General features: G+C 36.6%; 1 pseudogene; it reads right to left on the reverse strand.

The window, feature by feature from the left end:
* Positions 1-689: 689 nt before the first annotated feature.
* The window catches only part of LOC149213223 (polygalacturonate 4-alpha-galacturonosyltransferase-like), a 73848-nt pseudogene continuing 58555 nt past the window's right edge, over positions 690-15982 (reverse strand).

The following is a 15982-nucleotide window of genomic DNA, read 5'->3' on the forward strand; positions in this document are numbered from 1 at the left end:
CCCTATTGAGAGGTTTTGCCCTGGGTTGAAAGCCTAAATCTCTGTGTCTCGTACTTCTTTGTGTTCTTGGAAGGAAAATTTGTGTAATTACTTAATGAAAGAGAAATATTAACTAACAAAGAAAAGAATACTTATATAGGAGTTTACTTCCAACTATGAAGGAATGCAATGAGGACATAAAATTTGTAAATCTTAAACTTGGCTAGGCCACTGCACCTCCAAAAAACTGACTCATTAAGCCATAAACTAGAAACCTTCTGTGGAACTCCAAAAACAGATGAATTAGAATGAATTATCAACGAAAATCTAGGGCCTTTACATTTCCCATATTGAGAGGTTTTGCCCTGGGTTGAAAGCCTAAATCTCTGTGTCTCGTACTTCTTTGTGTTCTTGGAAGGACAATTTGTGTAATTACTTAATGAAAGAGAAATATTAACTAACAAAGAAAAAAATACATACATAGGAGTTTACTTCCAACTATGAAGGAATGCAATGAGGACATAAAATTTGTAAATCTTAAGCTTCGCTAGGCCACTGCACCTCCAAAAACCTGACTCATTAAGCCATAAACTAGAAACCTTCTATGGAACTCCAAAAACAAATGAATTAGAATGAATTATCAACCAAAATCTAGGGCCTTTACACTTTACATTTGACAATCTATTGCAGTATGAATATTAAGGTCATAACTATTCATTTATATTGCACTGTTGTAAGAAAGGATGATCATATTTTATATATTTCGTCTAGTAAGGCCTGCACTTCATCATTGCCAGCTCTAACCAAGGTTTCATGTTCCCATTGTAATTAACAACAGCTGCATTGTCAATCTCTAAATAGTCCATGCTAGGATTATATCCTAAACCTAGCACATGCCAAGACTTGTCCAAAGGATGGGTCAAGCCATAAAACGTTCAATCCAAGGGGTAGTGTTCCAAGCTTCCACAACACTCTATCCTCATTCTGACATACAATAAAAGAAAAACTTAGAAATCGAACAAAGAAAAACCCATTAAGTTTTCTAGCTAATTACTTTAGATTTACTTCAAATACTTTAAAGTAAGCATCACAGGAATTAACATAAACAAACCACACTACACACTTACCGTGTTCTACCACTTGTGATATATTCCAATTATATCTTGTTTCTCCCATTATTTCAGATCAAATACATTCATCCGATATGCCCAACCACAAGAATTAGGATCAAAGTGCCTGGATATGTGCAGATTGGAAAAATTAAGGTATTTGTCAAACCGGTGAAAGCTTTCTCCACAAGTTTCCACTGAACCATTATCCTTTCCATGAAGATCTAGTGACCACAAGGGCGTCAAATCTTTCTACACCACAATATCATCTTCCAAGAAAAGGATCTTGTCCATTTTGGGATAAACTTGTGGAAGATAGAAACGAAGATGGTTTAACATTGATAAATATTTTGGATTTATATATTTGAAATTGGAGGAATGTGCTGAGAGTGTAGTCGAGTGATCTTCCTTAAAATAGTACTCTTTCATAGATGCAGATTCAAGTTGGTGAAGTACAGGGCAATAGGAGGAATTGAGCCATTTAAAATCATCAACATTTTCTACATGTATCACAACTTTCCTTGGGCGATTAAATAAAAACCACATTTTCATGGCCCCAAAATTTAACTTGTCTGTTATGAGATGAAATACATGTTTCTCATATTCCTGCAAACACAAGTAAATCACCTACAATGAAATCCAAATATTAAATGTAAAATGTAGCAAAACTATTGGACTTCCAAACTTTAGAGTAATTTAAATTAATAACACTTCACCTTAGCATTCATGATAGTTGAATTAACAACCACAGATGCGGCCAATATATTATCAAAAAATAATGCATAGTGATAAAGAGTCAGATCCTCGAACTTGTCCTTTTTAGAAAATTATCGCTTTTCAAGAGGAAGAAAGTAATAATCTATGGTCAATCCCATGGATAGACAGTGCAAGCCCTTGGGAACAGACTTTGTTGCCACCTGACTTAAAAGTTTACTTTGCTTTTCCAAGGTCCTTGCTTGTTTGGAGACTGAAGCATGGCTTGCAACTTCGTTGTTACTGTCGCACAGCCATAAAATTGTTCTCTAGCCTTGTATAGGACATGATCCATAGCCTTGATCTTCTTAGGTGCACTGAAACATTCATATCAATTATCGGTCATGAAAAAGAGAATGAAAAACAGAAATATTGACAAACAAACTGCAACTTTAAAAGAAACAAAGGATATGAACACCAAATGCAAATGGAAACACTTACTACTCTTGATTTAGAAGCAGCCAATGCGAAAATCTAGGGGGTAGTGTTCCAAGCTTCCACAACACTCTATCCTCATTCTGACATACAATAAAAGAAAAACTTAGGAATAGAGCAAAGAAAAACCCATTAAGTTTTCTAGCTAATTACTTCAGATTTACTTCAAATACTTTGAAGTAAGTATCATAGGAATTAACATAAATAAACCACACTCCACACTTACCATGTTCTGCCACTTGTGATATATTCCAGTTAAATCTTGTTTCTTCCATTCTTTGAGATGAAATACATTCATCCCATATGCCCAACCACAAGAATTAGGATCAAAGTGCCTGGCTATGTGCAGATTGGAAAAATTAAGATATTTGTCAAACCGGCAAAAGCTTTCTCCACAAGTTTCCACTGAACCATTAACCTTTCCATGAAGATCTACTGACCACAACGGGGTCAAATCTTTCTCCAACACAATATCATCATCCAAGAAAAGGATCTTTTCTAGTTTGGGATAAACTTGTGGAAGATAGAAACGAAGATGATTTAGCATGGATAAATATTTTGGATTTATATATTTCAAATTGGAGGAACGTGTTGAGAGTGTAGTCGAGTGATCTGCCTTGAAATAATACTCTTTCATAGTTGTGGATTCAAGTTGGTGAATCACAGGGCAATAGGAGGAATTGATCCATTTAAAATCATCAACATTTTCTACATGTATCGCAGCTTTCCTTGGGTGATTAAGTAAAATCCACATTTTCATGGCCCCAAAATTTAACTTGTCTATGATGAGATGAAATACATGTTTTTGAGATTCCTGCAAACACAAGTAAATCACCTACAATGAGATCCAAATATTAAATGTAAAATGCAGCAAAACTATTGGACTTCCAAAATTTAGAGTATTTTAAACTAATAACACTTCACCTTAGCATTCATGACAGTTGGATTTACAACCACAGATGCAGCCAATACATTGTAAGAAAATAAAGCATAGTGATAAAGAGTTGGATCCTCCAACTTGTCCTTTTTAGGAAATTTCACTTTTCAAGGGAAAGCAAGTAATAATCCATGGTCAATCACATGGACAGATAGTGTAGGCCCTTGGGAACAGTCTTTGCTGCCAGCTGACTTAAAAATGTACTTTGCTTTGTCAAGATCCTTACTTTCTCGTCTGCAGACTGAAGCATGGCTCGCAACTTCTTTGTTACTGTCGCACAGTCATAAAATTGTTCTCTAGCATTGGATATGACATGACCCATAGCCTTGATCTTCTCAGCAGCACTGAAACATTCATATCAATTATCAACCATGAAAAAGAGAATGAAAAGCAGAAAGATTGACACACAGACTGCAACTTTAAAAGAAACAAAGGATGTGAACACTAAATGAAAATGGAAGCACTTACTACTCTTGATTTAGAAGCAGCCAATGCGAAAACTATTACCTTTGAGGTAGATCAGAATCTGCATTAGCCTCACCCAATGTACACTAACATTCTTTAATACAAAGCATCAATTCATGGTATAAATCAAGATTAATCCTAGCCTAGGAAATGCTTGAATACACCCTAGCCATGATCAGTTGGTTTCACATTAATCTAACAGTGGAGTCAGAATTCTCGTTCTCATTCTCCTACCTCCAAATGCTATATTTTCCTAGGACAACAAAATCTACCTCCTTGGAACATTTAATTGCTACGTTTTCAAGCTCAACTCGTTTTTCTTCATCCTGTTGAATCAACTTTGTTGACCATTCCTCCCTCGTCTTTTGTCTCAAATGCTGTAAGCATTAAACTACTATAAAATAAAGCATACTATGCTAAAATCTAAGATATATAAATTTTTTCTATTGGAGAAGTAACATTCAAAAAGGATTTTGGAAAATAATATAACAATTCCCTTTTCCATGAGAACAAAAAGTAGCGATCTAGTGCAGTAAAGAATTTTACCCTCCGCAAAACTTTTGTTGGACTTCCTTCGAGCTGCAAATGGTCTGCATTACAACAACCATTGTCCTAAGAGTTTGACTAGACATTACCTTACAGTAGGCTACCAACATCATAGACCAATTAACTAGGGAAAATCAAAACTTACCATCAAGATCATTCTCTTTGACGTCTCGATGTTCACTTCCTATGTCAACCTCTTGAAACCTCATAAGAAGTTCTTCGTCAATGGAAGTTTTTTTCTACACCTCATCATTCATTTTACCCCCCTTAGGATTTTCCTTGCCTTCTTCATTGAAGATCACACCATCTTGTTGCGAATGTAACTTTTCTAAGCTGTCTCCAGAAGTCATTTGCCTCTGCTTGATGTACACCATTAGAAATAGAGAAGCACCCCTGCCAATGTCAATTTTCACTTCCTGCTTAATACAACCCTACTCAACTACATAGATCATCATCACGTAGGTTTCCTTACATGTTCAGTAGAGAAAATAACCAAAATCTTCGCCAATCGTACCTCAGAGTTAGTAATATCCCTTTGGTTTACTTCGGAGGGCTTTTCTAATACCCATGAGGAAGATAAATCATTTCGTCCAACAATATTCAAGCTTATAGTTCCCGAGTCCTCTCTGTTAGCTGTTATGACATCAATCACCTGCCCAGTAAATAAAGTTTATTTTCAATTCTATGCTCAATAGGGGAGAAAACAAATTTAAGATATGCAAATACAGCAGGTTTCTTATACTTGCCTCCTTTGGGAAGAGAGAGTCAATGCTCTTTGTTAAACTCTGCTTTCTCCAGTCATCTACCTATTCCTATGAACACCACAAACAGATAGACAAGAGTGATTTTAAACATATGACAGAGCTCTAGTATCCTCAATAGTTCCTCTCTATTTCGATCCACTCAAGTTGATTAAATTTCAGTTTAGGGACACTATTTATTTTCTAGGATTATACTAACGTAAGTGCAAGTGCATTGCCCAGATCCTGAAAAAGAACAAAATGGCCATAGAAAAATAGAATCGGTTTTCAAGATGTGGAAAGAGAATACAATTCTAATAGATCCATCTCCTGAGATGTTGTGCCCTGTTTTTTTAAATGACAAACAACGCATAAAAGGTTAGGTAGAAAGACTTGATGGAGAAGAATATCTATAAAAATACTGAAACACTAAAAATGGGGTTGCTTTGCTATCATGGATATGCTAAGATCGAGATTTCATTACACATGAATAATAAAATGGTGTGTATAATATCTATCATTTTTTTGGCCAACGTGCTCTGAACACTATGGGAATAGTGTGAAAATGATATGTATAGTAGAAAGTAGCTGGTGAACAAGATTGTCGTTATGAATTGGGTCTAGGTTGGGTGGATCAGAACTGGTTTTAGCTTGACTGATGAGAAGTGGATTTAGCTTTATGGATGAAAAGTGGGTCTGGATTGGATAATGAGGGGACGGGAAGAATGATTGTTACCTTTCCCACCCAAATTCAATTCCCATGAGTAAGATGTTGAAATGAACTCTTAACAAATATATTTTTATAATACCCATCCAGCTTATGTAGAATCTAGTGCACACTTAGTACCATCCTCCTTAGAATGAGGAGTTCCCAGCGAATTCACCAAGCAGTTGCCCAACGAATTTACTAGTCATATGCATTTCCCTTTGTTAAAAAATGGAAAGTGCATTGTTATTTCTTGCTATCAGGATGAATGGTTTCATTATCTTTGGCAAGGGTAATTACTCTAGGGGCAGTTGGTAAAACCTTTGCTCTTGCATGAGAGAGGTACAAACTTTGAGTCTTTCTCCTGGTAGGTATTGTACCGTGTTAGTATAGAGATGGAGTTCATAGCTTGACATAGATCAAATGAAAGGAAACCTATAAAGAAAACTCACAAAATGTCTAGAAAAATGTTAGAGGTGCTAAAATTTTGACTATAAGCAAGGAAATTAAGTTTGATAACATCTACGCCTTTAGATCCCATGAAAAAGCTAAAAGGAAAATCAAATTCCAAAGTAGGTCCATGGGGTTTTGGTTCAATGGTTAACTGGGGGTGGTGAAGGCAAATCAAATTTCGAAGCAGGTCCATGGGGTCTTGGTTCAATGGTTAACTGGGGATTATGATAATTCCTCGCCAAGGCTCAGATCACATAAATACATTGTTCAGTGGTTTCTCAATGAAAGGGATCTTTCTAAAATAGTATAAGACGACTACACTTCACTGTAATGGAGATCTTACTTGAATGTTGTAAGAAATCTACACTTCATTGTAATACTACCAGATTAAGAAAGGGCATGCTTGCCAACAAAGATAAATTAAACGTAAACCCACCCCAAAAAAAGAGATAGAAGCAACCTGACGAGCAAGGAGGGCAGGAAGAAGCTTACCAGTGAGGGAGGAGGGTAGGAAGAAGCTTACTAGCGAGGGAGGAGGGAAGGAAGAAGCTTACCAGTTGTAGATGTAGATATGGAGTGACGAAACCTAGCTTCCAGAAAAACCAATGGCATGACCACAAAGATAACAAGGAATCCCACCATAGCTATTCAATGATGAAAAGCCTGACCTCCCCATCCTCCATTTCTATCGTGCTGGTAGCCCTGCCACCCTCCATTCCACACACCTCCTCTTTTCACAGGCATCTTTAGCTCTCAACCCTAACACCACATTTCTCCTTCTCCTCATCCTAAACAGACATTGAGTAATGCAACCCTTACTCAATCATAATCCTCTACATCAAACCCATATCATGGTTAGCAGAAAAATACGAAGTCAGCAACAACCAAAAAAACCCTTAGATCTCATATATACTTTAGAGCATTTGATAGAAAATTTTACCAAAGGCATTACGAAATGGATAGATTAATTGATTTCGTGCAATTTTGAGAAAGAAAGGGACACTGACATGGTAAAAACCTAGATGAAAATGGGCATAGGAGTCGAAAGTAGACAGATTTGAGGGTGTCTATCTCTGTTAGCCTTTTTAAAAAAAAAAACAAAACATATAATTAAGGGAAACACATCATTCGGATTCAAATGCCAACATAGATGTTATTATTAATGGGGATCCTCGCCAGTCTAGCTAATTTTTCATACACTACGACATAGGAAGAGGAGGAACAGGCAGGCAGTGTTGGGTATATATGACACCCCTCAACTTACTAATTTAACTGAGCAGGTATCAACTTGGCCTGCCTTGCATTGAGGCATGTAAAGGTAAAGGGAATGCTAGGGGGGTAATTTGATGCAAAGAAAGGGTGAATTATGCCTCCTTGAATGCACATCATGAGACTTCGTTTAAGATTCGCGATTCTGAAGCTGTGAGAATACTAGAGTGTAAGCACAAGAGAGAAGCTAAACATATTGTGATCTAACATTTAAAATGGTGACTTGTTGATTTATTTCTCATTCAGAATGAAGAGAAAAAAAAATTGATGATTGGGGGAGAGAAATGATGAGTGTTTTGTTGAGTAAAGGAAATACATCATTTTGAGGCCATGGATAGATCTTAATGGCCTGAGATGCCAGTGTTAGTAAAACCTTACCTAAATGCCTTATGACTGCTACGTGGATGAGTGTTACATTATTGATGCACTAACCATAGGGAGATGGTATAATATTCATAGTTATGGGTGCTTACAAAGCTGGGTTTTCATATACCTATGAACTGAAAGGGAAGCAAGTACCCTTTCTTCAAGATAGGAGTAAGGATGTAGATTTCAACTCGCCGACAATTTTTTTTTTTTTAAAGAATACTTTTTACACATCTTGTGTCCATTAGTACGAACTGGTTTATAAACATAGTGTTGGATTAATGTCATAACACTTATAGACGTTGTTTTGATTCTCAGAAAACATGTTGTATGTTGCCATCTGCTTCAAATTTTGCACAAGAAATAATTGGTACTTTAACAAGACTTGAGTGTGCCAACATGGACTGAAGAAGAGGTTATTAGCATTGCAAACCCTCTTCTCAGATCGGTATGTCAATTTTAAATTTAGCAAAAATTGGCAATAAAACATATGATGTTCTAGAAGATAAAAGATAGATAACACAAGAATCTACAACTTCTTACCTCTATTGTTGTCATGTTTAGCATGCCCCGCCAAAATGGCATCAAAGTTAAGGTGAGAGCAAGGTATCAGAGCTAAGGTGAGGGCAAGCCCAAGCAAGGAAGAAAGAAATCACAAGAAGTTTTCTGACAACACTGACCTCCTTCCTCTTCAAAGATCAGTCATCGTGAAGCACTGAAAATCCTACTGCAAAATTCTAGGTTGCATATCCCAGAAAGGAAATGAGATCAAGGCGTCACCAATCAAGCATCTCTAGGATAGAGCTCTCTATCAAATTGTTGGTCAAATGATCTATATATAAGGCCTTTTGTAATGACTACAGCCAAGAAGCTTTGGTTTCTTTAGGGCCAAATCTTCTATTATGAAATCACCCTTGAATTGAATTTGGTTTGGAGATAGTGTCTCACTCAGAATTCATTCTCTGTTGCAAGTTTATATAAAATCATATCTAAAGCTATAAATTTCCCAACATCTAAGTTCATATATATAATATTATTCTTGAGCTCATTGACATGACTTCAGCCTTGTATTGGGCTTTTTCTGTCTCATAGAGAAGTATAAAAGGCTACAAAAGGTGAAGTATCCTCAGCCCTAGGACATCAATCAAGAGGGTTTGAAAAATAGTGTTCGTGGTTTTCCATTGGTTAGATGCTTATTGAAGGTATAGGATCAAGCTTTGTGCGTCTCTGAGATTCTAGTATCAAAGGAAAGGGGGTTCATGACAAATAAAGATCATTTCAAGGATCTTCAAATCTGAAACACAATGTTCTAAAATCTCATTTAAATAGGTATGACTGTTATTGGTGTCTAAGCCAAATGCATCTCAAATTTTTTTCTCATATCAACTCATTGAGGCAATCAGGACACACACGTGGGTTTAGCCTAGAGCCATCACTTTTTATATGATTTTTACATCTTGGGTTTAAAAAACCTTTATATACTCTAACTAGTAATTTCTAGTACCCATGCTCGGTGCATGTTGCACATTAATTTTCATAGCTGCCAAATTTACATTCCATTAGTTAAAGCTAGGATGGAATTAATCTTAGTCAAAGAAGTCTATTTTAATTGATGGATTCGAACTAAATTTAATTTACTATGGTTTTTCCTTTCCTTTAATTTACTCTGGTTTCAATAACCATCAAATCTTACAAAGACATAAATTCGATAATAGAACTGGAGTCAGATAGAGACTTGCCGCTGTGAGAAATGCATACAATCAAAAGTTCTTTCCCAAGGCTTGGCGGGTCGATGGGCTCCATGAATTTTTTTCCCTCTTCCCTAGATTTATCAACGGACTTTGTTGCAGTAGCCTCAGAGGGGTTTTTGTTGCTTGTGCTAGGGAAAATGTATGATTCCGAAGGGGATGTCCAACAACCGAAGCTTTTTCATCAGTTACTCGAGTCCAGAATTTTTGGAATAGATCTATTAACCTCTTTCACTGCCTTGGGGGAGAAGGTGACAACCTATAGAGAGAGGGGAATTTTTTGGGTGATAGTGGAAAGGAAAAGCCCTGTTTGAACCTTATGTGGGTCTAGGGTTCCGTAGCGAAATCATGAGCCGAAAAAGTTCTAGTTAGGTGTCCCATTCCATGCACAAAACCCCAACAATCCCCTACCTCTATCAAACTGGAAGGGAAAAATAGGATACTCCTAGAAAAACGTTGGTCTCCATTGCTAAAACCTCCTCCAGAATTCAAAAATTCATGGTTTGAACAAAATTGCTGAAACCTTCTCCAAAATTCAAAAATCTAGGGTATGAACAAAATTGCGTCACCCATTGTTCTTCTTCCATTCTTGAAAGCTCCTCGAGGGTGCTCCTTGAGGGTTTGAACAAAAATGGCATCGCCCACCTAGAAATTTTATTTGGTGACTGGTACATGGGAGACAAAATGTCTTAAATAAAGTTATTAAATTTCCACGGTATGTTTTAACAAGCTCTTATGAAAATATATATATATATATATATATATATATATATATATATATATATATATATATATAGATATCTTCTAATGCCTCTCAATGTCTTCCATGGGGAATTTTGATTATGATAAATTTAATAAATAAAATGAAATTTTAAGATGAATTCATGTAGTAGTGATTCGATGGGATGGAATCATTTTTAAATGATTTGGAAACTTTTTTTCATGATGTTTTCAGATATATATTTTTTTCTAGACAGTTTCACCTTTTTTAAAGGGGGAAGAGGTGATAGTCTCTTGTAGTAGTGATTGAATAAAACGTAATCATTCTTAAATTTTTGGAAACCTTTTTCCATGATGTTTTTAGACATTTACCCTTTTTCTAAAAAGTTTCACCACTTTTGAAGGGGAAAGAGGCGACAGTCTCTTGTTACTCTTTCACAAAAGGTGTCATGTCACTCCTTGTCAAAGGGACTAGAGTGACACGCTTCAAAATGTCACATTCTACCATGGTTTGAGTCCAGATTTTAAGCCAGTGAGGTGGAAGGGTCTCTAAGCTTGTTTAGGTGTACAGTTAAAAATGAACATTTCACTGTCATTCTCATCTTCAAATAAAAGCTCATGGAAGAGCTCAGTCTTCTCCTTTTATCAATCTGATAAATAGTTTACATATGGAAGAGGGTATATCTTCGCTACAAACATGGGCTATAAAGTTTGGGGCGTTATGGGAAAACAATAAAAAGGTTTGTTGACAAATGTAGATCCTCCCAATCTCCCCCAAGGAATAGGCCTCGGTGAAAAATGGCTACATGAATCTTCAAAGGAAATTTAGGATGAATATTGTGCTTGCAAGCTGAAGTTTCATGAACAAGAGATGTGAAAGGATATTGTTGGGATGTTTAGGAAGAATTTAAAGCAAGATACGTAAGCAAAGAAACCCCAAGGAGGAACCCAAGATAAACATATGAGGTCTAACCCTTGTCCTAAGTCATCAAATGCTACTTCTTAACAAAAATTCTTTTATTGGTGTTTGTGGATAAAAAAAATGAGAGGGATGCTAATGATAGGGAAGGTAGAGTGAAGATGAGATAGATGAGATCGAAGTTTCCCCTAGACAATGCCATTTCCCCTATCCCCCAAAGTCTGTTTCCTCTTCTTAATGAAAGGCATATTACATTAAATATATAAATAGTTATAAGCCATGCATTTTGACGCCCTTGTACATTATTTTTTATTAATGAAAAATATTCGACTTACAAAAAAAGATAACACACTATACTCACACACAATGCAATAAGCAAGCCCCCATCAATGTTATGCGCTACTTTAAATGGGTTTAATAGCCTTGGATGGCTCTAACAATCATATTTGAATGTATATGATGTTAACTAATTTAACCAACAAAACATGCCTTCGACAATGGTAACTAGACTTACACTCCACTTACTGCATTAAGCAATCATGTGAGGCTTTGATAATTGTAACCAAACATACAAGTCATTGAACATGTTAACCATCCTAACACAACTTTAATAGTGATAACCAAAATGTACATGTTACTAATCAATTGACCATTGTGTCATGCCTCTAACATGTGCAATTGAACATAAATGTTGTTGATGGGGTTGACCTATCTAACATATCTCCCACAATTGTAGTCAAACATGCATGTTGATTCGGTTAATCTCCGAGACAATGTTAATCAAAAATACATATTAATATCCAACCTAACATGTCACTAATAGTGACAATGGAATGTGCATGTCAATGGCTAAGCTAATTGACCTTATATGTTGTTCATTGAGATGATTAACACATAGCTCACTAAGCTGACCAAGTTGACAAACCATTGGTTTTGTCATTGAACAAACATGCCTTTAATAGACACAACTAAATGTACATGATGTTACACCAGTAAACCATCATGACATGCCTTTAACAGTAGTAACAAAGTGTGCAAGTTCTGGATTTGGAAAACCAAACTAATATACCTATGATAATCATAATTGACCATACATGTTTTTTGTGATCAACCCTTCAAGTTTTCCCTTGCTTCTATACAAAATTAAGCATTCCATGCAACTCTCAAATTAACTTTGATACATATAGAAATTAATTTTGTATTTACATGTTCGATTTGTGTTAAGTGTTTCCCCTTGAAAGGTCACAGGATTCAATCCGATGGAAATTAATGTATGTACACATCCATGGATTAAATAGTTAAAGCATTGAATGGAGGGCATCCCTTGTCTCACAAACAAGGGGGTCTCATATGTCAACTTGGCAGCTACCTACATTATAACTTAATATTAAATAATATTCTTGTTTTTTCAATTAATATGAATGCTTCTAATATTTAATATATTGTTAAGGATATTACACCTTCACTAATTAGTGAAGTATTTAATATTGGATGAGAGAGTTGTAAGGCTGAAATTTTTCCTACCACAGGTTAAGTTTGGTGTTTGTATTATATCAATGCAAAATTAGATTTCACACCTTTCCAGGAATCAACCAAAATCATTTACACATACGAATCAAAGGCATTCAATAGATGGTTAAAGAAGAGGTTGGGAGGAGTTCACTGTCATATCCATCCAAGGGTTTCCAAACTAGAGAAACAAGGGCATGTGTTTGATTTATGGGCTAACATTTGAAATATTGCTACGAGGAGAGGAGTTTGTGTGTTTCCGGGAAAACTAGTGTCTATTCAGATTTTCTAGTCCCACTAAGATGGGTAGCTATCTTAGAAACAAACAATTCAAAGTAACTTGTGTTTTCCTTTATGGGAGATAGATGAGAGAGAAGCAGAGAGCACCAACCTTAGTCTTTCGCTTGGCTCCTTGCTTGTTTCCTCTCTCCTTTGATAGAGCTTCACCACTCCTTTCTCACTTGTCCCGCTTCAAAGAACACCTGTAGAGTCAAAGTAGCAAAATACCATCAAAGCATAGAGATCTATGATACCATAAACAATGTAGAATCAAATGTACACTAACCATACAAATGCATACACAAATACAAGATTCATAAGTACACAAGTATATGGAGGAAAACTCAAATAGCTTTATCGATAGTAGAAGTAAAAGAGAGGATTACAACCCAGTTGTCTGATCCAGCATCATCCTCCAAGCATGAAAGCCCTCTTCACCTCATGAAAAGCTATATCACACAATAATACAATGTTTCACAGAGAAACGAATAGCACTTCCTTACAAAATACAAAATTCCATCCTCTGGATCTCTAGGATGAGGGATCCATTTATAGATATTTGCAGAGAGGTGAGTCAACTTATGGGTTTTTGATTAGTGTCATTTCACTAATAATTCTTGGTTCCACTTGGAGATTTCATGATCTCTTACTCATCTCTGGGTGAATTCAGAGAGGTAAGTGTCATATGAGCAGTTTCTAGAAGATTCTCTGAGTTTCCACCTAGCAAACTGCCTCTTCCATTTGTTTTCTCTCTCTCATCATACCCTATAGAAGGGCTTTTCAGTATGCATCGCACCCCTTGTACGTAACAAGTGAGATGCATCACACCCTTAGCATGGAGCAGTCTGTATGGTCCAGTTTTGACCAGTTCTGAGTAGTTTTTCAGGGACAACTTCTGGGAAATGGTGTAATCAGTCGTCCTTGATCCTTTAGGGTTTGAAACAACACTTTTAGGGGTTTGATATCCCTTGGTTTATTGACATATGTGATTGGTGTTGCAGTGCCCAAATATTTTTATAACAGTTGCCCCTTAAAGCATGAGGTCATAAATCTTTTGATGTCGGGTGAAATGCTTTATCATGAGGATCCGAGGTTTTTCGAACTGGAAGGTAACCTGTAATAAGATACAATACAATACATTATCTTCATAATATTTTCATGATCTAGCTGAGGCGGGCATTCCCATGCTCAGCTTTATAAATTCATTCTCATGTACATAGGACAGACAACCGTCTGTGTGGCAAACTTATGATTCTGGTAGAGCCATCATCCCTTAGCTTGGATGATTATCTGTGCAACTATGGAGTACATTTGATGTCTTTATTTTCCTGATTATTTCACAGCCCGGATATATGAAACTAGATCTGGGGTCTTCAAACTCGTTCAATCTTCACCCGATGTACAAATTGATCCATGTGAAAAAATGTTCTGATGTTGAACATGGAAAGACATCACCTGATTACTAGCCAATGATGTACGTTGTTAACAGGCGTGAGAGGAATCACCGATAATGATAATGAACCTCAAGGTACTACAATTTAATTCATGTGGTGTGAATACATGAGTCGATGTCGAACACCACACAAAATCTTTTTGTCGAAGGCCATTGATGTAAACCTATCGCCGGAAGTGAGAAACTTGCCATTGAGGCATGCAAGCTTCAAAGTACTGAAAGGGTTGTTCCTAAGTCAGCTTCTTAGTTAATGGGCTGATGTCGACAAGAAGTGACCTGTCGTGGGAGGGCCTTAATGAATCCCACATCTACGACATGGAACAAACCAAATGATTTTGTGGAGGTGAAAACAATTTGATGACACAAGGTTCAGGGATGTGGTCATGAAAGAATGGAGCGTGAAGGTATTGCAGTGGATGAGGCGTTACCTGGGTTGGTGAATTCTCTGAGCGACTTCGCTTGAACATATCGGTGACACTAAAATGGATTGGTAGCGCTAACCCCAAAAATGGATGGTACAGAGGACCAATGGTGATATGACTGGTGAATGGAATAACCCAACCTGACTCAATCATCGCGATGGAGTGAAAGTGTCATGTTCAAGAGCGACCTACTACCAATGAAGTTCTTCAAGTTTTCTTCCCCTTTTCTCCAGTCATTGTTGACCAGTACCTCTTTATTTTTTTCAATATTGACGAGGATAACATATGCTTGTTTTATAATTTTCCCTTCAGGCAAACCTATCACTATGTTTTAGTGAGCCTAGTGACAGGGAAACTCGCTCTTTTCCCGATGGACAAGTTTTTCGCTATGGTTTTAACGAGTTTAATGACAAAGATAACTCGGTCCTTTTCATGTTTAGAGAGTTTGAAAAGAGACGGAAAGGAAACTCCAGTAGTCCTTTTTCATGGTATAATCCCTTAAGTCCGAAAAAGTATAAAATAATATGAAAGGGATGAATTCTCGATAGTTTTAGCAAGCCAAACAAGACAAGCACTCGATATTTTTGTGTAATGATCCTTCAGGTCCAAAAAGATTAAAATATAGAGGAGCCATGGCACTTCCCTTTACTTTAACGAGCTGGAAAGGCCAGTAGCTTGGCAATATTTTCATATTTTACGAGTCTAAAAAGAGCTTAAAAGAGACTCATTTTTGAGGAACGAGTGATATTTTCGGGTAGCAACTGGTTCCAGGTAAGTTTGGAAATTTTCAAGCACGGTAGTCTAAAAATGGTGGCTAACAGAATCACTCATCACAGCTGTTCCTCAAAAGGGTAAACAATCAAGTGGAAGCATATGATCGACTAAAAGCGTGGAGGTGACGGTAAGAACAAGACCAAGGCTCAAAATGCTAATAGGAATGTGATCACAAAGGTTATTTATCGAGAGGCAGGTTTATTTTTTAATGAGCTTGAACTTTGTGCCAACATGTGCTCAGTGTTAGGTTTATTTTTTAACGAGCTTGAACTTTGCGGAAACATTGCTCGTACCAGCCATCTTTTAAAGATGTCTCTTATTAGTAGGTTCATTTTTTAATGAGCTTGCCCCATGCGAAACTTTGCTCATGAGCCTTTTGTATGCAGGCTAGGAACAACCA

This window comes from Pinus tabuliformis, chromosome 1_1 (genome assembly GCF_031772625.1).
Source record: "Pinus tabuliformis cultivar Carrire ecotype Pingquan chromosome 1_1, CPIR1, whole genome shotgun sequence".
Taxonomy (NCBI): Eukaryota; Viridiplantae; Streptophyta; class Pinopsida; order Pinales; family Pinaceae; genus Pinus; species Pinus tabuliformis.